The sequence below is a fragment of the Podarcis erhardii genome (genome assembly GCF_964252035.2).
Source record: "Podarcis erhardii genome assembly, chromosome: 2".
NCBI lineage: Eukaryota > Metazoa > Chordata > Lepidosauria > Squamata > Lacertidae > Podarcis > Podarcis erhardii.
Window position 1 is genome coordinate 67717532 of NC_138498.1, and position 22434 is coordinate 67739965.

General features: G+C 42.2%; 1 long non-coding RNA gene across 1 annotated transcript in view; it reads left to right on the forward strand.

Moving 5' to 3' along the window:
- The first annotated feature begins 676 nt into the window (after positions 1 to 676).
- LOC309336137 overlaps positions 677 to 22434 on the forward strand; it is a 72581-nt gene continuing 50823 nt past the window's right edge. Inside the window, exons 1-2 of the long non-coding RNA XR_014153908.1 lie at positions 677 to 740; positions 4958 to 5165. This is a non-coding gene — a long non-coding RNA (uncharacterized lncRNA). The remainder of the gene's footprint in view (positions 741 to 4957; positions 5166 to 22434) is intronic.

Consider the following 22434-nt stretch of genomic DNA (forward strand, 5'->3'; position numbering starts at 1 on the left):
GTACATTTGAACTTGGCTCTCGCACCAACCCAGTGACCTTCCTCCTGACCGTTACACTGCTTCTGTCACTACTTCCCTCTTCCGGGAGGCTAGCTGGACCTCACCTCCCCTCCGTTCCCTGACTCTCCGATGGAGGCGTGGTCAGCCCTGACTCATCTTCTCTCCCTGCTGGGGAAGACGCTGGCCCCGAGATCTGGGACTCTCCCCCCCCACTACGCTCTGGTGGGGAAGCTGGTCCTGATCTCCAACTGCTGCTCTGGGAGTCCCCGCTGGCCCCTTGCTTCTGGAGTGTCCCCTTTTGGACCCCCCTTGCCCTGGCCACCGGCGCCCCCTTCTGTGAATCTTCTGATTCGCTGGAGAGGCTCATGGAATCTCTTGGGCCACTGTCATCTTCTCCTACGCTGCCCTCAGATTCTTCCCCTTCGCTCTCCATTTCCTCTCTTCCCTGTGCCTCTGCTCCTGAGCCCCTGACAGTATGTAACCTGAAACATATGTAACCCGAGGTACCACTGTATTTACTATTGCATTTGGACCCAACACAGTTTCAAGGTAGCGCCAGTGTACCTTGTATTGTGATAATCCCGTCAGATGGCTAATTATGGCATGTGTCATAGTGGATGGGCCTGACCTCATCAGGAATGGATGCAGTTGGCATACCAGCCTAAGCTGGACAAAAGCACTCCCAGATGCAGCTGCCACCTGAGCATCCACAGTAGATTTCAGCACCAGGGACAAGAAAGGTACGCAGACCCTGAATTCTAAATTTTATTGCATAATTGGTCTGAATAATAGAAATGCTTGTGCGTAGCATATCAATAACAAGGGTTTATTTGAGGGAGGGAGGGAGGGAGGGAGGGAGGGAGACAGAAGGGTTCTGAATACTTTGCTTTATTGAAAACTTCCACCAATGCTTCTGTTGCTTTAGTTAATCAAATTCTTCTATTGCTGCAGTGGGAGTTTAACGCATTCTTGTAACTTCCTGTCTTAGTCCCAAAGGTTTAAACATTATTTCATAATTAGCCTTTACAGTTATGCTATATGTTCAGAAAGGAGGGGAGAAAGGAGGAAAGTAGCTTCCCTTCCCCTCCTTCTTTTTTCTTTTTACAGGTAGAATGATTGTTTCTATCTGGGGATTAAAAAAGAAAAAAAGAAATGTATGCATGTATGTCAGAGAGAAAGAGCAAGAGTTGATCTGCTCATTTATTTATTTTTTAATTAAAAAAAAAGTTCTTCTTCCATTAACACAAGAAACTCCAGCTCGTGAGCATTGGTGGGATCCTATTTGGGCACATGCTAGGCTGAAGATAGAAAACGCCATATGAGACTAGCTGGGGGCAAGATGCTCCTGTTCACGGCTGGCTCATTCAAAGCATAACCCAGCCCTGAGGATCCTTCTACAGCAGCAGCAGCAGCAGCAGCAGCAGCAGCAGCAGCATAAGGGGCGGGGCCAGAAAGAGTGAAAGCAGGGCCCTCTTGGTGTCCGCAGGGCTGCGATCACTGGGATGGAGATGGGTGAGGTCACAATGAGGTTGGGGGAGTTCTGTATTGGTTTCCTATTGTTTCTTCAAAAAGTGAGTTGTGCAGCCACCTGGTGTGGTCAGACAAACTGCATCTCTCCCACTCTTATTCATTATATATATAATAGGGTACAGGCAACAACACATTGAGCATAACCCCATTTTGTACAAATAGTCTAATTGAAATTAACACTGCCAAATCCGTCATTGACAGGATAAAATCTGGCAAAAATGTGCATTTTTCACTTTTTAAAAATTCAGGCTTTGTATGAGTGTGTGTTTAAAGTTGTTTTGGTTTTAATGTATTTTTTAAAGCATTAAAAAAAAACCTTTCAAAAATTGGAGCAAAGTTAGTCTGGGATAATTTTCCAGCAACCTTTTGAAAAGAAAATATAATTATAGAAGAATACAGGATTCCCTGTGTGTGAGCGTGTGTTTGTGTTACAGTTTCGGCAAATAGTAAAAATGTAGACTTGCCTTACAATAGCCCTACTAGGAGCCCATTTCCCAAATGTTTTGCTTAGAAGGAAGTTATCTGCTTTGGCTCAGCCTATAGCCAAAGTCTTTGTAGGAACATTTTCTGAGGGGCAAGAAAGAACATGGGAATCAAATGGTTAATTTCTGCCTTCGGCACCAGGAAAAAAGAAAATACATGCAAGCAAGGAAAAATATTAGTCTATGTCTTTTGAAAGCCTCTGAAAAGATTTGTCTGAAGCGTGTATTTTAATGGGAGCCATACAGGTGTTTTCTGAGCTGTGGAGCGCCTGCGAGCAGGGCCTGGGGGCAAACCCAGGAATATGGTATAATGTAACAAGAAACCTTCCTCCACCACTCTGCATGCTTCAGTAGGAAAATGCAAATCAACTCATTTCCTCTTTTGAGGAGGACTTTAGATAAGGGGTCCTGGGGCAAAGTAACCCCTTGCGCATTCCTTCTTCCATCAGCCATTCTCCTGCTTTGCCTAGAATGTGCTGTGGGGGTAACAGCAGGCACTGAGATGAGGGAGCAGATGCATACTAATGAGCTGGGGGTATAAGAAAGAAGAGCCGTGTGTGTGTGTGTGTGTGTGTGTGTGTGTGTGTGTATACGCACACACGCCTATGTGTGTAAAAGGGGAGCTGCTCTTTTTTTTTGCCAATTCTAAGCATGTTCAGAATCAGGTTGTCCAAAAGATTTGTTAGGAGCCAATTGTGCAATGCTCTCACTCACTGACAGTATCCCTGCATGCGCACATTGAATTAATCTCAACTGAAAATCGCTGCAACCTGAAAATAAGTCATCTTGCTCCCCTACCTCTGTGAAAAACGCAACAGACCCCTGTACTGCTAAAGAGGCATGGTTATCACTGAGTCAGTTTCTGCTGCCTGATTCATTCCACCCCCCATTTTGTTGTTTTATTTTATTTCATGCAAGGTTAGAATACTGTGCTTTGTTTTTCCATTTGTCTGGAAAGGCAAAATACAGTGGGACCTCGAGTTACATGCACTTCAGGTTACATACGCTTCAGGTTACAGACTTCGCTAACCCAGAAATAGTACCTCGGGTTAAGAACTTTGCTTCAGGATGAGAACAGAAATTGTGCTCCAGTGGCGCGGCGGCAGCAGGAGGCCCCACTAGCTAAAGTGGTGCTTCAGGTTAAGAACAGTTTCAGGTTAAGTACAGACCTCCGGAACGAATTAAGTACTTAACCCGAGGTACCAATGTACTCCCATATTCATATTAAGCCTTTTAGTGGTGGTTTAGTGACAATAATCAATGCTAGTCATCATTATTACTGTTTATTTCCCAGTTTTTCAGGGGACTTAGAAAAGATTTTCATATGCCACAGATTTTTCATCCTCTTTACTTGTTTAAAAGGCGGTTCTCCCTATGCAACTACTAACTACTGCTTAGTGCAGAGATAACCAACATAGCACCCTCAGATGTCGCTGGATTACAATTTCCATCAGCTCCAGCCAGCGTGGCCAATGGTCAGGTGCACACAACATTGGCTACCCCTAACTTAGTACTATGCAGTTTAAGGTGAATACAGACATCATCATTAGGACTGTTGCTGACATATCCACCAAGCCCAGTGGAAGGTAAGCTCAAATGAACAAAAAGAGAGGCAGAGAAATTATTGTTCATCATCATTGAAATATGTTGCTATAATTAAAGGTACAGTCAAAGCTTTAAAGAGAATCAGGCATTTGACTAACACCACAATCATAGCATGGACCTACTCAGAAGTATGTCTGACTGTGTTAAATGGGACTTATTCTCTAGCATGTGTGTTTAGAATTGTAGGCTTAAAATCTCTAGGGCTCTGAGGCTGCAATCCTATACCCTCTTACTTGACATTAAATCCCATAAAACCCAAGGAGACTTACTTCTCAGTAGGCACAAAAAGGATTATACTGTGATTCTATTAAGGAATTATTAGCTGCTTAATCACCTGCCTTTAAATTGATTGATAAATTGACTGATTATGTTTACATATGCCCCAAACTTCAGTATAGGTACAATTTTTGACATACTGAAGGAAATCTAAGAGAAAATTCAATAAACACACACGACTTCTCAGCATTAGGAGGAAATAATGGATTAATATGATGAAAGCTTGCAGCTCTAGTATTCACATACTATGGTTAAATTTCTATGGCCCTTCAATGCATTCCTGATGACTGTGGAATTTGTGTTTCGTATTAGACAGCCACTTTCGGACCCTCCAAATGGTTATTCAAAAGCACAACTTACACCTCATAAGAAATTATACCTTGCTTATAACACTCTTGGACTACTGAAAGATACTGAAATTGCCACACTGCTGGACAAATTCTGTGCCTTATGGTGACATAAAATTAAAGCACAGTCATGGCTTTTCCATGGGTGCTCACTGTACGTGTCCAGATCATGATTCTGTGGAAGAGGCTAGAGACCACAGATGTGGTGCCTGCAAGGCCCAAACTGGGATCCCATCCGCAACCTGATTAGTACCCAGCAGTGGTGGCTTAGTGAGGGTGCTCGACCTCCCCCTTTCATAGAATCATAGAGTTGGAAGGGACCCTGAGGATCATCTAGTCCAACCCCCTGCAATGCAGGAATATGCAGCTATCCCATACGGGGATCGAACCTGCAACCTTGGTGTTATCAGCACCATACTCTAACCAATTGAGCTATCCAGGGGCTTTCTTTGACTGCAGCTCAGCAGACATGGACTTCACTGTGCAAACCCACACAGACAATGCGTAATAAAACAACTCGGATGATCTGGATAACCAGAGGCAGGTATTTCAGCAGCTGCTGAAGCCACTTCTTTAAAGGCATGAAAAAGCCAGAGTCTCTATAGCCCCAGTGCACTGTTTTCAGCGTCTTTATTGCAGAGGTGGGAACGGGAATGTGCTATTTTTACCTACATGCCATATATTCCTTTGTTGCTGTCTTCTTCGTACTTTTACCAGTTGTGGCCAGTGTTGTCCAGCAGGCAAGCATCCCAGGAAGGCAGCAGAGCCCAAGATGAAGGCGCCAGATGAGAGTGGAAGGGAATGGTCCGGCAACAACAATTCTGCTTCCTCGTTGTTCTGTTCTCCCCTCGAAGTGACTGGTGCCGTCATGGAAATTGAAATCTCTAACCCTCAGACCAGAAACCTAACTTCACAGACTTACTTGGTATGTAAAAATATTCCATTTAAATCAGCAGTAAAGCTAACATGAAAGTGCCAATAAATAATATATGCAAAGAGTTTTTTTTATCAATATATAAAGAAAATGTGGAGTTGTGAAGCTGTTGAAAACAAGCATTAGGAGATGTAATGAAGCAGGAATTAGAACAGCACAGTTCCTCTGGCCATTATAAATGAGAACACCGGGTACCTTGAGAACAGGAAAACTGATGAGTACAGTCTGTTCAGGAGAGAAGGAGGGAAATTTCCCCCAGGAACACATTTCAAATTACTTATTTATGAACTGATGAACTGGGAGACCACCTATAGAGAGATAGGAGCAAGCAGTCTGCTGCAGACAGCTACAGAACTCCGAACTAATTGTGCTGCTGTTTTCTGTTATAACTCCTGCTATCCAGCTGGGCTTTGGAAGCAGGAAATTTAGGCACCAAGTCAAAGTCGCGCTTTCCCTCCTTCTCGCCGGCATAAATATATATATACATGGATATGTTAATCTGGCAGAACCACTGGTCAAGGGCCTGGGAAACAGCTGCTGCCTTTGTCTCACAAAGTGTAAGGGAGGGGCAGGGTATAGCGGTGGGCAGGGAGGAAGAGGACTTTCAAAGGAGAGGCTCTGAAATGGCAAGAAGTTCTCCTGGAAATATGCAAGTGTGAAAGACGTCATGCAGCTTCTTGTAAACGTATATCACATATATGGGTGTAGACCAGCCTTCCCAAATGGGCACCCTCCACATGTTATTGGGCTACAGCTTCCATCATTCTGACCATTGGCCATGCTGCCTGGGGCTGATGGGAGCTGGTGTCCAAAATGCCTGGAAGGCTGGTGTAGACCATGAGACTAGCTTCTGATCCCTTATTGACCTAGGGATGGCAAGAGGAGTCCTGTATCTGAAACGGAATGCCGCTGAACACATTGTGATGACGGAACCAGTTCTCTGTTTAATAACAATTATCCCTTCCCATTCATAAGTCTTTGTCTCCAACTCGGTATTTATGAGAGTGACTGGATGTAATTGTTTTGTCACTGAAAGCTCATAGCGATATTTTCCCAGCTCTAATAATTGCACAATACCGTTGTCAGATAAGTCTCTGTAATCACTCTTTTACAGTTATGGAATTGGGGAGGGGAGTGTTGGTCATCCAATAGGTAATCTTGCATCAAACTGTTGATATTTGACCTCTGACGATCCAGCGAATGAGACCAGGATTCAACCCGCTGAGCCTTGTGCATGAGGGTGGGCTGATATAAACAGGGAAGTGTTGTATAGGGCTTTCAGTGGAGGATGGCACCTCTGCATTCATCAGTCAGTAGAGCATGGTGGGTAGGGGGTTTAAAGTCCCACACTGGGAGAAAGATTCTTGCATTCCAACTCTACAGTGCTATTATTCTACAGGGGCCAGGTTGCCCCCAAGATTGAGGGGGTCCAGGGCGCATTGTGCGTGTGTGATATCGCAGGTGTGTTGCATGCTTGTGACATCACATGCAGAATGTGCGCAAAGTCATGTCCTCTGGAGGAGGCCAAGTGCTCTGGTGGAGCCGAGCGCTGAAGCTGAGCTGCGTGTTGCATGTGATGTTGTGTTCGTGCAATACACGACTGGCCCCCTCAGCATTGAGGGGGCTGGGATCCCTTGAAACAAATATCGAGTTGTCATCGCGAATTATTGGAAGACACAAGATCTACCCACCCGGGAAGAATGGCAGATGAAGGTGACGGAATACATGGAACTGGCGGAAATGACTGGCAGAATCCGAGACCTGGGAGAAGAGTTGGTAGAAGAAGATTGGAAGAAATTTAAAGACTATTTACAGAAATATTGTAAAATTAAGGAATGTTAGAAGGATGCTGGAATGAAGTTATGTGGTCTTAGCAGTAATGTTATAAAGGAGTATTTAAAGATGGATTGTTAACAGGTGAGAATGTAAAGTTATAATATATTAAGATAAACTATTAGGATAAAAGCAAAAATGGAAAAGATTTGCTGAAATAATTAATTGAACTAGAATACAAAAAAGGGAGGTGTGAGGAGGTCAGGGAAACAAGTAAATGAAAGTTAAGATATGGAAAGGTTGATTTGTTTTTAATTGTTGTTTTTTTACCTTTTTGTGTTTTGTATTTTTCCCTTCTTTTTCTTTTCTTTTTTATTATTGTAACTTTTTTGAAATCTTAATAAATATTATTTTTTAAAAAATGAAACAAGTATCGAGTTGGTGCCCATGCTCATTAAAGTCAACAGGGAACTGAGTCAATGGAGCAGAGTTTTCCATTTCCTTCAGTGTGGGCAGCTTGCTGGGATGGCCTTAAAGAATGGGAGATGCTTCTTGATCTAATCCATCATGCTTGGAATGATGTGAAGGGGCTGCCACATCAAAGGCCTGGTCCAGAATGGAAACAATACATTGCAATGCCTCAGCTCAACTGATGGCAAGGACTTCAACTGCCAAGGACTTCAAGGATCAAAACCCTCCTAGGATTATACAGCAAGTGAGAATGCTATATAAATATCATTCTATTGCCTAGTTAACAAAGCTATACTTTCTGCTGCACCTTAAGCCTCCACTTTCACTCCAGCTACAGCAACTGTACTTGGGGACTGTAGTTCGGCTCCCGAACGATCGAACCACGGAAGTGAGTGTTCCAGTTTTCGAATGATTTTCGGAAGCCAAACATCCGGCGCAGCTTCTGCAGCTTCCAATTGGCTGCAGGATGCTCCAGCAGCCAATCGGAAGCTGTGCTTTGGTTTTTGAACAATTCTGGGAGTTGAACGGACTCCTGGAGCGCATTCTGTTCAAAAACCAAGGTACCACTATATGTACCACACCTTGGGCTTGTATGATGAAGGGCTGGTTATGAATATATTAGCTGAATGAGTCAATCATAGTCAAACTTCTTTCATTACATTCCCTCTAGCTTCATATAGGGAAGAGGTCACATTTTCTATAAAAGATGGAAGACCAGGAGCTTTGGGTGTCTTCTGCCTTTGTAAATTATGATCACGCAGGACAATCATATTTGTATTGTGGTGGCCAATACAAATCATTTGTGGCTAACTTTGGAGAGCACAAACAACTTCGATGTTTCAGGCATCTGAATTGGGACACAAAAGAATCAACGCCCATCTAAGAACACGTCCCTGCATTAGTTAGCAATTCAGAATGATTTCCAAAAGCAATCCGTAAGTCTCCAATGATATCTGTCTGACAACTACTTAATCTCACCGAGAACTGGTGTTAAACGACCTGTCATCAATACTGCTTCATGGTGCTATGTCTTGAAAGAAGGGGATGGGGGCTTCAATCATTTGGAATAAATTATAACTTTTTTAGAAGACTGTCTGCTGATAGCATTACTATACTGAACGGAAGATGACAGTTACCATGTAGACAGGGTGGCACAATGAAAACTGCCAGCTACTAGTAGATTCCATACCACTTTTGGGCTGCTGAGCTATCAAATTAATGTCAAAGTAATTGTCACTTGTGAATATAACTGCCAGCATAACCAAATTTGGATTTTTTAAATAAAAAAAATAAAAGGGGAAAAACACTGCAGTTGATCAGACTCACAAACTGTTCTGTTCATTTTTTAAAAGTTTCACAAAGTCCATTAAATACTCCTTTCTTTCAGAGAAATTGTTTTCTTTAAGTTTAAGCAGTGTAGAAAGTTTGAAGGCTTGGATTTAGAACCAATACCTTGTGCGTGTGTGTGTGTACACGTGCCAATCATTTAATAATTACTAGTTTCCTTGTTACACAGTTATTTATGTATCAAAACATTTACATCCCGACTTTCCATTGGAAAATAAATAAATCAGAACGCAGCCTGTGATCATTAAAATCCAGCACAAATATCAAAGCCAGAATGTAATCAGAACAAATTAAATCCACAACAATCTATCAAAATGACATCAGCAAATGAATACACATTTACTCCAGAGCCATCATACAGTTAATGGAAGAACACCCTTTTAGCAAACCAAGGCATCCCATCTACAAGTTCAGTGAATGTAGAAGGGAAGAAGTGGGATCTCAGCCACAAGTTATGCTTGTTCCATGTTGCTGCTGATCATACACCTTGTTGCCTTTGCATTTGGCAATAGGGTAAAAGGGAACTATACTGTATACGGACCATATCTCTCTGCTCTGAAGTAGTGATAACATCTCAAAATTTAGAGGAGTAATGATAATGTTTCAAATTTAATGGACTCAGAGCATCATTAATATTATGAGTGAGCATATTTGGGCAAGTCTCTGTTTAATTCAGGCACAATCACATCATGTTTTAATGTCTCCCTGAAACTGATGAATGAGATTTGGAATTGGGTGTCATCAATATGCAGTGACAATCAACCTTGTTTTTCCTTTATATTCCCCTTAAGTAGTATTTTCCAGCTTAGTGCCCTCCAGATGTTTTGGACTACAATTCCCATTGGTCTCCGCCAGCATGGCCATTGAGCAGGATGGCCAAACTTCTGGGGAACTGGGGGATGCTGCCTTAAAGGACCAGATTCACAGACTGAGAGTGGTTATTGATCCAGCGTTGTAGCTAGAGGCTTAAGTGGCATCATTGGCATGGAGTAACAGAGGTGGATTCAGGAGAGCGCAACCAGTTCAGTCATACTGGGTGTGGAGCCTCGGGGCTGCAACTTTGACTTAGTATGGAGTGTGAGAGGCACTAGATTTTGGCACTACTTAAATTAGAGACCCCAAGATTTGCCACTGGGAGTACCGTTCACCAGCTGAGCTTGGTGTGCAAGCTATTGTTAGAGAAAGCTTGCCTATGGTTTTCCATGTGTTTTCCATGTTCCTGCCCTAAATAATATTTGTCTAACCTGAATGACTTGACAAGTGGGTTAGGCAAATTAATTGAAGGTAAGGCTACCAATGGCTCCTAACCCCAGGGCCAGCATCCTCCCATGGGGCAGCACTCCTACGGGTGCCCCACCCACCACTGCCAATGCTAGAGAAGTGAAGAGAAGTGGTGGTGCTGGCTTCTGATGAGAGTTCGGGGGGGGGGGGGTGGCACCTCAGGCAGTGAAATGGGCCAGACCACTCCTGACCAACCCTGGTGGGTATTTCAACCTCCGCAGTTGGAGTCAGTATGTTTCTGAATACCAGTTGATGGAAACAATGGGGGAAGGTGCTCTTGCACTCAGGTCAGGCTTGTGGGCTTCCCGTGGGCTTCTGTGATGGGCCACTGGGCTGATCCAGTAGGCTCTTCACCAGACATTAAAATGTCTGTAAAAATGCGTCATCAGCAAATTCTGTGATGCGTCCCGCTGAAATCAACAGAATTGTTGTGACTGACTTTGGTAGTTTATGAGAAGGCTTATGGATCCACAGTGAAGAACAGATGGATCCCAACAGGAAAATCAACACTGCTGTGTAATATATATGGACGACATGAGGAATGGATAAGCCAATGGGTCAGGCAATTAATTGACAGTGTGCTTGATGATACAATGGATGGGTGAGTGGATAAATCAATGGATGGATTAATTGACTTCCCTCCCCCATTTTTTTTTATAAATTTCCCATGAAACCATGCCTACAATAGTCTCTTGGAAAAATGACCATAGCAAGAATACAGTCAGTTTGTATCTGTGATTGAGAGACTGGAGTGTATCTCACTGAAGAATAAAATGTCTTCTGCTAATTGAAAAAATAAGGAGGAAAAGTTGCATAGAAAAAATGCAATTTGTAAAGTTAAAATGGCATTACATTTGATGGATAATTTTTGTGCATACAGGAAAATGCTGCTGCTGCTGCTGAGTCAAGGAGAGCATGGGATTCCTCAAAGGTCTCCTATGAGATAAGGCATTTGCTCATTTTGGCAAAGCAGGGCCTCAGTAGTTTTACCCTCTGACTTTGTACATTGCAGGCATGAAGTGCTATGATGACTAGGCTCCCTAGGATTATTAAATGTGCACTCTTCTTTTAGTAGCATTTTTAATAGCTGTTAAGGAAGACTCCTGGGAATTTTTGGCAGGGGGAAAAACGCTTGGAAGCTTAATTTCTATATGAACGTACCCTGCAGGCCAACAATGCAAGATTTGAATGAATTTCGTTCTCATGCATTGTAAATGGGATTACAATGAAAGCTAGAAGGGAGTTGGTTCATAGATAAAATTGTATGTATTCTTGCAGTTCAATGTGGATACAGTTGAGAGGCAATGTGGCTGTAGTGGTTAGAGTATTGGACTTCAGCGGGAAAGATCTATGGCCAAATCTTCAGTCAACCACTAAGGTCACTGGCTGCCTTTGAGCTAGGATAACTAATTTGTCCTGAGGATAAAGAGTGGGGGGACCCATATACAGCTCTAAGATCAGTGGTGGAAAAGTGTGTGTGTGATCAATGTGGACAATACTGATAATTGCAAAATACTTTGGCTTCAGAAGGACATGGAACAGTCCCGCCCACAGGCAGCTGACTTACTAGATTGGAGAAGTCTTGTGTTTGGTTGGCATGTTCTATATTGTACTAATGGTAATGGATTATTGCCATGCTTTTCCTGAAGCAATCACAAAACCCCCAAACCAAACCCCTCACTAAAATTTATGTTTCTGGTATCAGAAATGTTCAGCCTTGAACCTCCAGACTGTCTATTTGAATGCACTATGGATATTATCGGTAATGTATCAAGCTGTCTTCATACAGGATGGCAGAAATGTCTTCTGTACTTATTGCTATAAAGCATTTCCCCCAGTTTTTATTTATATGCACATTAGCAGAGTAGTCTTGGAACTGTAGCCAGCAATTGGAATTGGAAGAATATATATATATATATACACACACATATATTTCTCTAGCCAGTGGCTGGGGTACTTGAAAGGAAGCAGTAGCTCTATTTAAACCATCAGCATCTGGATAAATTGGAAATATTTCTCTATTTAGAAAGCAAGATGTAAGCCACTTGGCAGTCTGGGTCCCAGCATAGCAGGGTTATGCTAAAGAGACTTTTAAAATTTCATTTTCTATGCCTATGGGACCAAAGACATAAAATTTAACTTTATACTTCTGCTATTAAACATAGTCCTAAGAGGGAGAAAGGCTCATTTTTAAACTTCCTCAAGCGCAATGTGGAACAAAAATTCACACACATGAATAGTAACTGATTCACAATAAAGTGCTTTGCACTGTGTGATGCCAACCACTACCTACTAATGATTAGTTGAAGCATCAACAACTGGCTCAGGCTGCAATCCTGTATCCACATACTCATACCCACATAGCCCAAGTGAATTAAATGGGACTTACTTCTGAGTAAACATGTATAGGATTGGTCAAGGCCAGGGGTCACCAATGTGAGGGGGCTCTTGTTGCTTTTAGACTACATTTCCCATCATCCCTGACCATTTATGCTGGGTGATGCTGGTGGGAACTGTAGTCTAACAACATGCAGAGGCGCCATATTGATTACCTGTGGTCTAGACTTGCTATGGAGCAAAAGCCCTATCTTCAGCTGTGCCCATAACACCATGAGGATAATATTTATTTCATTTACTTTCTTATCTTAAAATAAATAAGAGGTGGCCGATTGGTGTGTATTCTTCCTTGCAAAATTTTTCGAACACAGCAGCTTCATACCACCTGTTCCAGTGCTATTTTGTGCCTTCAATAGCCCCAACTCTGTCTAGAAGGATGCCTGTGGAGTTCTGAAGAGCTCTGGGGAAAGGAGTTGCTTGCTTTCAGTCAAATAACAGCAATGTAAGTTTTTTTTTAAAAAAAAAATCAATGAAGTTTAAAAAACTTTAAATAAATAAATAAATCCCGTGCTAATGTATGTTATCACAGGCCCGCTCCCTGTGCTTTTCAGTGCTCTCACATTTTTAGACAGCCTCACTTCTTGCAAAGCCGGCGGCTATAGGAAAACATAGAACTGTAAGCGGCAGAACTAAAAGAGAACAACTGGGAGACACAAGGCTTTGTGAGGGGCCCTGATAACTCAGGGTTTTTATTGACTTACCACTTCGACATGGGAGAGGAGAAAGACTCTTGAATCACCTAATTTGCTTCATTATTTGGCCAACACAATAGCAGCTATGACCACCATTGACTGATAGTCTTATGCTGCCTGAAATTTTCTAATCTCATTTTAAATCCATCCAAGCAAGGGACTGTCACTACACCATGTGATAGCAAATTCCATTGCATTTCTTCAGATCTTCCATAACATTTTAAAAGATATGTTTGAAATGCTGCTGAGTTTTCCTTTCCTCATTTTGCTGCTTTGAACTTGGTTCAAAACATTTGCCAGTTTCTCCAGGCAGGATCTGTTCCATACCACTAATTCAAATTATAATTACTGTTGTTCTTTTTCTTTTAGACAGGTGGTGGGCCACTGTGAGTAACAGGATGCCGGACTAGATAGGCCTGTATAGAATGATGCAGCTGGGCTCCCCCTTTTACGTTCTTTGCAAAGCAAAAACGATACAATTATCACACCCTCCAACATTTCTCGGATGAAAATAGGGACGTCCTAAGGAAAAGTGGGACATTCTGGGATCGAATCAGAAACTGAGACAGCTTCTGTCAATCTGGGACTGTCCCTGGAAAATAGGGACACTTGGAGGGTCTGCACCTATTAGCCATGTGCTTAGAGTAAATTGTAAGGGGAGCTAAAAACCACATGACATTTTTAAAAGGGATATACATCAAGACTCTCTTGGGTTCATAACTCTGCTTATTACCTTTGTGTAAAGCCAAACAATTAGATTGTCACCTTTCCTACCGTTCTCCTTTATCTTTTTTAACCTCTGAGAAGCTGAAATGTCAACACAGATGCTGAATTTACTCGCACCCTTACTTGGGCAGGATATGAACCGCTGGCGCATTTGTCCTTCCATTTGCAAAGCAAAAGCCAAACAGAAAAGCGAGCTGGAATCCTGTCTGTTAAATTTGTTTAACCTGAAAGACAATCTGCAGCGCAGCCAGAAGGGAGAGAAGTCATTTCTGAGCAAACATGCAGCCTAGCCGATATGACCACAGGCTTTCCCCTCCAGTCCCGCCCTCACCCCAAGGGGCGGAGGGGAAGAACGTTGAACAAATAACAACGATATGGTGTGCATTAGCATTCTTGCCTCGAAGAAAACTCCCCCAGCGGAGTCCCATGTGCCACTACGGCACTTTGAACATTCCCATTGCTCTTATGCCTCAGACAAATTAAATCTGTTTTTATTCTTATATCCATATTTTACCATGCTGTTCAGCACTTAAAGAAATAAAATAAAATAAAATAAAATGATACTATCTGCAATGTCTTGCGGTTTTAGCAGGCAGTGTACGTTGTGTCACAATATGTGACATTCCTGTGTGATGATTCTTCCTTCAATCAACTCAAGGCTTGCGTTGCTGCAGAATGAGAAATCTCTTGAAGCTGCTGCAAGTCCAGGGAAAACGGCTATGGCTGCATTTATAGCCGTGCCTCCAAAAGCAACTCCATTCACACCACTGAAAAAGGGCTGTCCCTATGCACATGCTCATAACTTTGACATTTCCTGGCCAAAGGAACACAAAGGTCCTTTAGGGGTCTGACTGTCACCACTGACTTTTTCTAAATTCAGGCAGAGCCTGCCAATAGTGCAGAAAGGAAAACCCTGCACTCACTCCCTGATAATAGTGACATGGGAGCAAAGGTGCAGACCATTGGTTACAAATTCATTCTTAAGAAGGTTGGACCAAACAGCAACTATTCCACTATAAATAGTATGTGTGGAAGCCTCCTTAGTTGAATACCAGTCATAGAAATGACACGTGACTAGCTGTTTCCAAAGGTCTGGGCAAACAGGTGTGTCTTCAGCTGCTGGAAAAGAACATCAGTGATGGAGCCAGATGCACTTCTGGGGCAGGGATCATTCCAGAGATTTGGTGGCACCACAGAGAAGGCCATACCTTATGCCCCTAGTGGCACACCTCAGCTGGGATCAGACCCACCAAGAGTGCTCCATCCCTATGATCTTCAGCACAGACAGGTTGATATAGGGAGAGATATTTATCAGTGATACAGTGGTGCCTCGCAAGACGAAAATAATCCGTTCCGCGAGTCTCTTCGTCTAGCGGTTTTTTCGTCTTGCTAAGCAAGCCCATTGACGGCTTAGCGGCTTAGCGCTATTAGCGCTATTAGCGCTATTAGCGGCTTTTAGCGGCTTTTAGCGGCTTATCGGCTTAGCAGATAAGCGGCTTAGTGGCTTAGAAAAAGGGGGGAAAAAGGGAAAAAACCCTGCAGGAACTCGCAAGACATTTTCATCTTGCGAAGCAAGCCCATAGGAAATTCGCTTTGCGAAGCACCTCCAAAACGGAAAACTCTTTCGTCTAGCGAGTTTTCCGTCTTGCGAGGCATTCATCTTGCGGGGCACCACTGTACTAAAAAGCGTGAAGTGAATTCCAGTATATAGTAAATCTAGGTGTGCTTGAGATGGCTTTTTTCTCCTATGATGTTGATCAAACAATTGGCACAATAGTGGGGATAGTTCTGATGTCCTTAGAAAAACAAAGGAAGTTACTATCACTTTAAGTACATTTTAAAGCAATATTCTAATTAATAGAAAGCACACAGAGATGTTTTATGTTATGCAGAGATTAGTTCATCTCTCTGCATTTTGTGAGAAAATAGAAATATAAAAAAGCTTAGGGAGAATGCAAAATAGTTTTGTATATCTACTGTTCGGAATTCTTCTATACTACTGTATGGAAAATATAAGAACTGTATGTTATAGCCCAATACAGTGGTTCCAGAGCCCCGTTCACATCCCGAACGGAACGCAAGATGCGATGGCGCGTCTGAGCGTGTGCGTGCTGCATTTCGCCGCTTCCGCGCATGCGTGTGATGTCATTTTGAGTGTCTGCGCATGTGTGAGTGGCGAAACCTGGAAGTACCATGCTCCGTTACTTCCGGGTTGCCACGGAGCGCAACTCGAACGCGCGCAACCCGAAGCTCATTCATCTCGAGGTATGACTGTACAGTGCATAACCCTGAGTTAATGTGCCATTACTTTACACGTGAGTAAGATGTGACAAGGGCTTGTATCTTGACTGGATGGCTGAATTTGATTCAGTATCTAGGTACAGTTTACAAAAGGCAGAGATAACCCCTCCAGCAAAGGATCTGTTGCAGCAAATGAAAACTTGCAGAATGCTGTGCCCTTTTAAGAGCTCTAAGATCCATTCCCTTTTAGATTCCTGCTTCAGTAAAAGTCAGAACAGAAAACCGTTTTGGAAACTGGGCTGAAAAATACCTGAAAACTGATCGTAGTTTCAAACAACACCCAAAAGAAAGTGATAATTGCAGTTTTGACACATTATTGCAGCAAATTTGTATTAACTGAAACATGTAAATGAAACCAGATGCTTTAATATTGTAAACATTTTTGCTATAAAATTGCCTTCTTCTTGTATCCAGCTTCTTCAGAAGCACCTATAATTGTGAGGTGTTTGTTTGTTTTTTAAGTACTTTTTACTTGGAATAGGGAATGTGAAACATTATGAATTTTGTACCAGAGGAATTGGCTTTCCGTTTAAGGCAGCTGACTGATGATGAAGTTTGGGGAGAAAAATAAACAAGGGTGCCAAATGAAAATTGTGCCGTGTTACAAACATTCAAGCACAGTAGCCTAATGGACAATAAGTCTGTCAGTGGCTACTAGGGCCAGGGAGGCAATGCTGCGCTTCCATGGTTGGAGAACAGTAGGATGCAGAATAACAGTTGGTGGAAACCATGAGAGAGAGAGAGAGAGAGAGAGAGAGAGAGAGGTGTTGTATTCAGGTCCTGCTTGCAGTTTTCCCATAGGCACTTGGTTGGCCACTGTGAGAACAGAATGCAGGACTAGATGAGCCATTGGCCTGATTTAGCAGGTTCTTCTTTTGTTCTTCATTCAGGTTTGTGATCAATCTGGGGAGTTGGTCAGGGTTTAGTGGCTAGGGTTGTGCTTTAGAAAGAGTAAGTTGGCAAAGGCTGACACTTCCAGCTGCATTCTTTGTGCATTAGAATGCATAGCTCACTTTGTACCCCGGCTCTCAAATCATCATTCGGATACAGGTTTTACTGCCTTAGGAAACTGATCATTGTTCTTTAGGAATGCTCTAGCATAAACTGTCACAGCAGTCTGTAGAAATGCTTGTCAGTCTCATAGCATTTCATTTTTTTGAAGCTGTCATTTCTGTCACAGGATCCTGTCATTTCAATGACATCTGTTTGCTCCTCTCTTAGGAAAGCAGAGAGAGGGCTACAAAGTTGCAGTTCGGGGAAGTCTGGGGTCTTGATCTTTTAAAAGCATTTGACTAGCCATGCCTTTGCTTCAAAGGAAAGTCAGATCCAGTGCACCACACAAAAAACACACTATGCTGCTATTGCTTTTAGCTGCTATTATTTTGGTGGTATGAGCTTTTAACTAAATACAGTGGTACCTCAGGTTAAGTACTTCATTTGTTCCGGAGGTCCGTACTTAACCTGAAACTGTTAGCTAATGGGGCCTCCTGCTGCTGCCGCGCCGCCAGAGCACAATTTCTGTTCTCAACCTGAAGCAAAGTTCTTAACCTGAATCACAATTTCTGGGTTAGCGGAGTCTGTAACCTGAAGCGTATGTAACCCGAGGTACCACTGTAATCAAGAACATGGTCCTGTCCCAACAAAGGTCCCTGCCAGATGTTTTTGTCTACAACTCCTGCCAGTCCCAATGAACATGGACAATGGTCAGAGATTATGGGAATTGTCACCCAAAATATCTAGGCACTACACTGGGAGAGGATGATCAAGTCCAGGGATAGAGAAGCTTTGGCCTTCTAGATGGTGTTGGACTATGGCTCCCATCATCCCTTACGAATGACCATGCTGGCTAAGGCTCATGCAAGTTGGCGTCCAATAACATCTGGAGTGCCACAGGTTCTCCACCTGGGATCTAAGTGCTTTAGGGCCAAATAATTTCAAAAGACAAGTTAAGCATATATTTTCCCTCATTGCTGTATTATTATTATTTTTTGGAACTTGCTTAAAACATTTTTGTTTAGGCAAGTCTCTCCAGACACGTAGATGCTGTTATGTTTTAATCACTTTTTAGTTTACTTTTAAAAATGTTTTTAATCACTTGTTTTTAAACATTTTTATTGATAATTTTAATGTTTCTTGTAAACTGCTTTGAGGTTTTGTTACAAACAAGCAGTATATGCATTCTGTCAAATAAATCAATAAATAAAATCAAATAGATAAAGAAAAATAAACAAATAAAAGGAAAAGGAAGAAGACAGAAATGGAACACTATAAATTTTATTGATTTTTGCAACGATAATGCTTTATATCAAAATATCAAACCTGTTTTTACAAAAATAGAATTAGAGGAAGTTGGGATCAATCATAGGAATTATAATATATATAAAAAGTAGATGTTAGATGCAAAATGCACCATAAGATATTAAAGTATATTATATATATCCAGTGACCAAATAACTATTATGCAACAGTAAAATTTATGTAAGTATATGGTCAACATGTCACACTGTGTTTTCTTGTTTTAGTAAGATCTATGTATTAATGTCATTTTGGAAATAAGATATGAGTTCTGTTGAAAAGTAAGTAAATTAACAGAAATGAAAAGTGCTTAACTTTGGCTGATTTGTGCCTCAGGTAACTAGTTAATGTATAGACATGGTATGAAATTTCAATATTTGTGATGCTTTTAATAATAGAGAAGGACTGGATTAAAGATATTGCCTCCCTGACCCTCGCTACTTCCAAATTGTGATTGTGAAATCGCTAGAAACACTAGATTCTCTAGGTATAAAGTCATATTATGTTTCCATGCAGGAGTCTCCAAACCTCACACTAAAATAAAAGGGAAGGCTGTGCCCATGTTAAAAAGCTTTCCATTTTGGTCATTTGTGGATATAATCTCACAACGACTTATTCCTACTGGGTCTGCAGTTCATTTTTAATAACTGGTAAGATGTTGAATTCATAATAAGATTTCAGCAACTTTATGGCTGCAACCTGTGCTTCTATGGGTTTGCGAGGAATGCTGCATAGAGCTCTCTACCCATACTTTTCTGCATGGCGGGGATGTTCTGCATAGGCAATGGCCACCTCTGGTTCACAATTCTCATATAGCGGACTATACAGTGGTGCCTCGCAAGACGAAATTAATTCATTCCGTGAGTCTCTTCGTCTTGCGGTTTTTTCGTCTTGCGAAGCACAGCTATTAGCGGATTAGCGGATTATCGCTATTAGCGGTTTAGCGGCTTAGCGGCTATTAGCGGCTTAGCGGCTATTAGCGGCTTAGTGGCTTAGAAAAAGGGGGGGAAAGGGGGAAAACTCGCAAGAACTCGCCCAACGTTTCGTCTTGCGAAGCAAGCTCATAGGGAAATTCGTCTTGCGAAGCACCTCAAAAGACGGAAAACTCTTTCGTCTAGCGAGTTTTTCGTCTTGCGAGGCATTCGTCTTGCGGGGCACCACTGTACACTGGTATTTTAAGTTCTTTTGTCATTCTCCTGAGCCTCTTGGCAGCCTTTGGTACCATTGATTTGCTGCCTTGGTTGACATTTAGAGTATACTACTACAGTGGTTCTAGTTCCTCCTATTCAGTTGTGTCCAGAAGGTGTTCCTTAGGGACTGCTGTTTGACACCTCAACTTATGGCCTATGTTGTTCCACTGGGTTCGCTATTGTCCCTGCTGTTATTGAATGTCTACATTAAACCTCTGGGGCAGGTCATTTGGAGTTTTGTAATAAAGTGCCACCAGTAGGTTGATGATACTCGCCTCTATTGCTCCTTGTCATCTAATAGCAAGAAAGCACATTGTTCATTACTTTTCTTTCTGGTTGCATGTAGTATATTCTTAACTAACATTTGGTATGCCCACTATATATCATTTGATTCTTTGGCTAAATTTATGGGGAGCGAGGCATCTTTTTATTTTTTAGAAAAATCACTTAATTGAAATTCTGCTGTTCCTCTTTCTGGTTTTCAGTACTCCACTTCCCATAATGTTGCTTTGGGGTGTTTTTTTTTTTACCTTTGAGAACTCTGTCTCAAGACATCTGCGTTAGACAGAAGACTGATAGGATAATGATGATAGCATGTTAAATGCTATCTATGTAAATCACCTCCATCAATGGATACAAGATGCAGCTACATTACACCCCTTTTTTGACATACATTTTCATATTTTAAAGGGGAGAACATTGAACTATTATTAAGCTATTTTAGAAATACCTTTGCATTACCCGGCATGTTGCTATTGTGCATAAAGTCATATTAAATTTTGGGATGATGTACAACATAATTTTACTATAAAGGGCGCTTTTAACTTCTAAGCATCTCTTTTGTAGCACTGGCTGAGCATTTTGTTTATGCTAACTGGAGATGTGAGCGGGCTGAGATTGTTGGGAGTAATTCATTACTGTCCTTCTATATATCTTGATGGAGGCAGATTTGAAAGTGCACCTTTTTATTTCAACTGAATGAGGTTGGATTGACTCACAAAAGCCATACCCTTAAATTCAACTGAATGCTCTAATGCCACTGAATGAAAAACAGCAACCATATATGAACCCCTTGGCTTCTGTGAACATAGAAAAACTGACGGGGTCATTTACTTCTACAGCTTTGTAGCTTACTTTCTATCTCCCACTTCTCCTACATGACCCTCTTGTTACTTGAGACCTTATGATTAACCTGAAGTTGCTGTAACTTTAAACTTGCCTCCTAAGATTAGGCAACATTTTTAGTCACTGCTGTGAACTGGAGGCAGTACAGGCACTATTCTGGTCAGCCCATGCAGAATATCTCAAGCTGAGAAAGGCTCCTTTAGGGCCTTGCTAGAGTGAGATGAGGAGGGAGGAGGCACAGAGCAAAGGAAGAAAGGTGGCACTGACAGCATATGAAGAGGGAGAGAGGCCACAGGAAGAGATGAAGAGCAGGAGTGAGATGGTTGTGGCAGTGACTCACGCAGTGCCCTCTCTTGTGCTTGCAATAATGATGCCTCAATAAGTAGCTCCTACCAGCAGCAGGGGCTTCTTGAGAGGACATTCTAATGTTCTGGAGCTCTCTTCTAACAGAGATGTGAACAGCTTCCTCCCTACTTACTGGCTTTCCTGATATCGACGAAAGCTTTGCCTTCTTCAGAAATCCTTTGGAAATGGAGTCTGATAGTTATGTTCTGTGCTCTGCTTGGTTTGCTAGCCTTTTAGTACGGGTGCTGTTTTAGCAATCATTTTATTGTATTGTAAATGTTGTTCTTAAAATTGGAAATTTGCTAGTTTTAAAAAACAAAATAAAACAAATAGGCCCTGATACCAACAAGTTGTGCTCTGAAGAGACGACGCAGCTGGCCCCAAAGATAAAATGTTAAATGTCATGACTGACCACTTAATGTCCTTAAATGATGTGCAAATTCTGCTGCCTCACTTTGCCTATTGACAGGGGTAGTTGTGAGGTAAAATAAATAAATCAATCCTCCTGCAAACTTGTTTTACCCCACTATCCTCTTCACAATGAGGAATAACTGCCTGGCATTTGGTGAATTTGTGCTGAGAATGACATCAGAAAGTAGGGAGGGACTGAGTAATAACACTTAACGACAGCAATGGAGGCAATATAACACTTGCCACTGCAGCCCGAGCCTTGCCATCGCCCTGCCATACCCTGCCCTGTCCATGCAAGCTGTAGTGATCCTGTGGCAGCTCTGTGATTTTGTCCCACCACACCAGCCACTATTGTTCCCAGCACTTCAGAAGGGAAATAGCAGGGAAGATTAGCCACCACTGGTGAGCACTTCAAGAGCCTCTTGGATTCCTTGTGAGTAGGGATGGAGCCTTCATTCTAAACAATCAGAACTGGGCTGCTGTCCAAGAGGCAAATTTATTTATGTGGTTTGGATCTAGGGCAACTGTTAGGGGAGCAGGGAAGGGGTGGTGGCGATGGACTTCCTTGCAAGGTTCTCCTGAGTGCCCAAGGATCCATTTCTGCTCAGTGTTCCTGGGGATAAGCCATGTCAACTGCTGTGCTTTTCCTTCTTTTAGTATGCTGCACCCACCTACCTTCATGTGAAAAATTCCCAGCTGACTGCTACTGAAGAGATAATGTGCAAAGAGGCAATTTCCATTATCCCATTTGTATAAGATTCTCATTTCTGTCATATTAGCTGGCTGGCACAATTTAATTTAGCTGCAGGTGGACACATGAACTTTTTGAATTAGGAGAATCGAAGGTGCCTGAATTTGTCACTGGTCACAGCAGTACTTCCTAATGTACCATGGGTCAATGGGTGA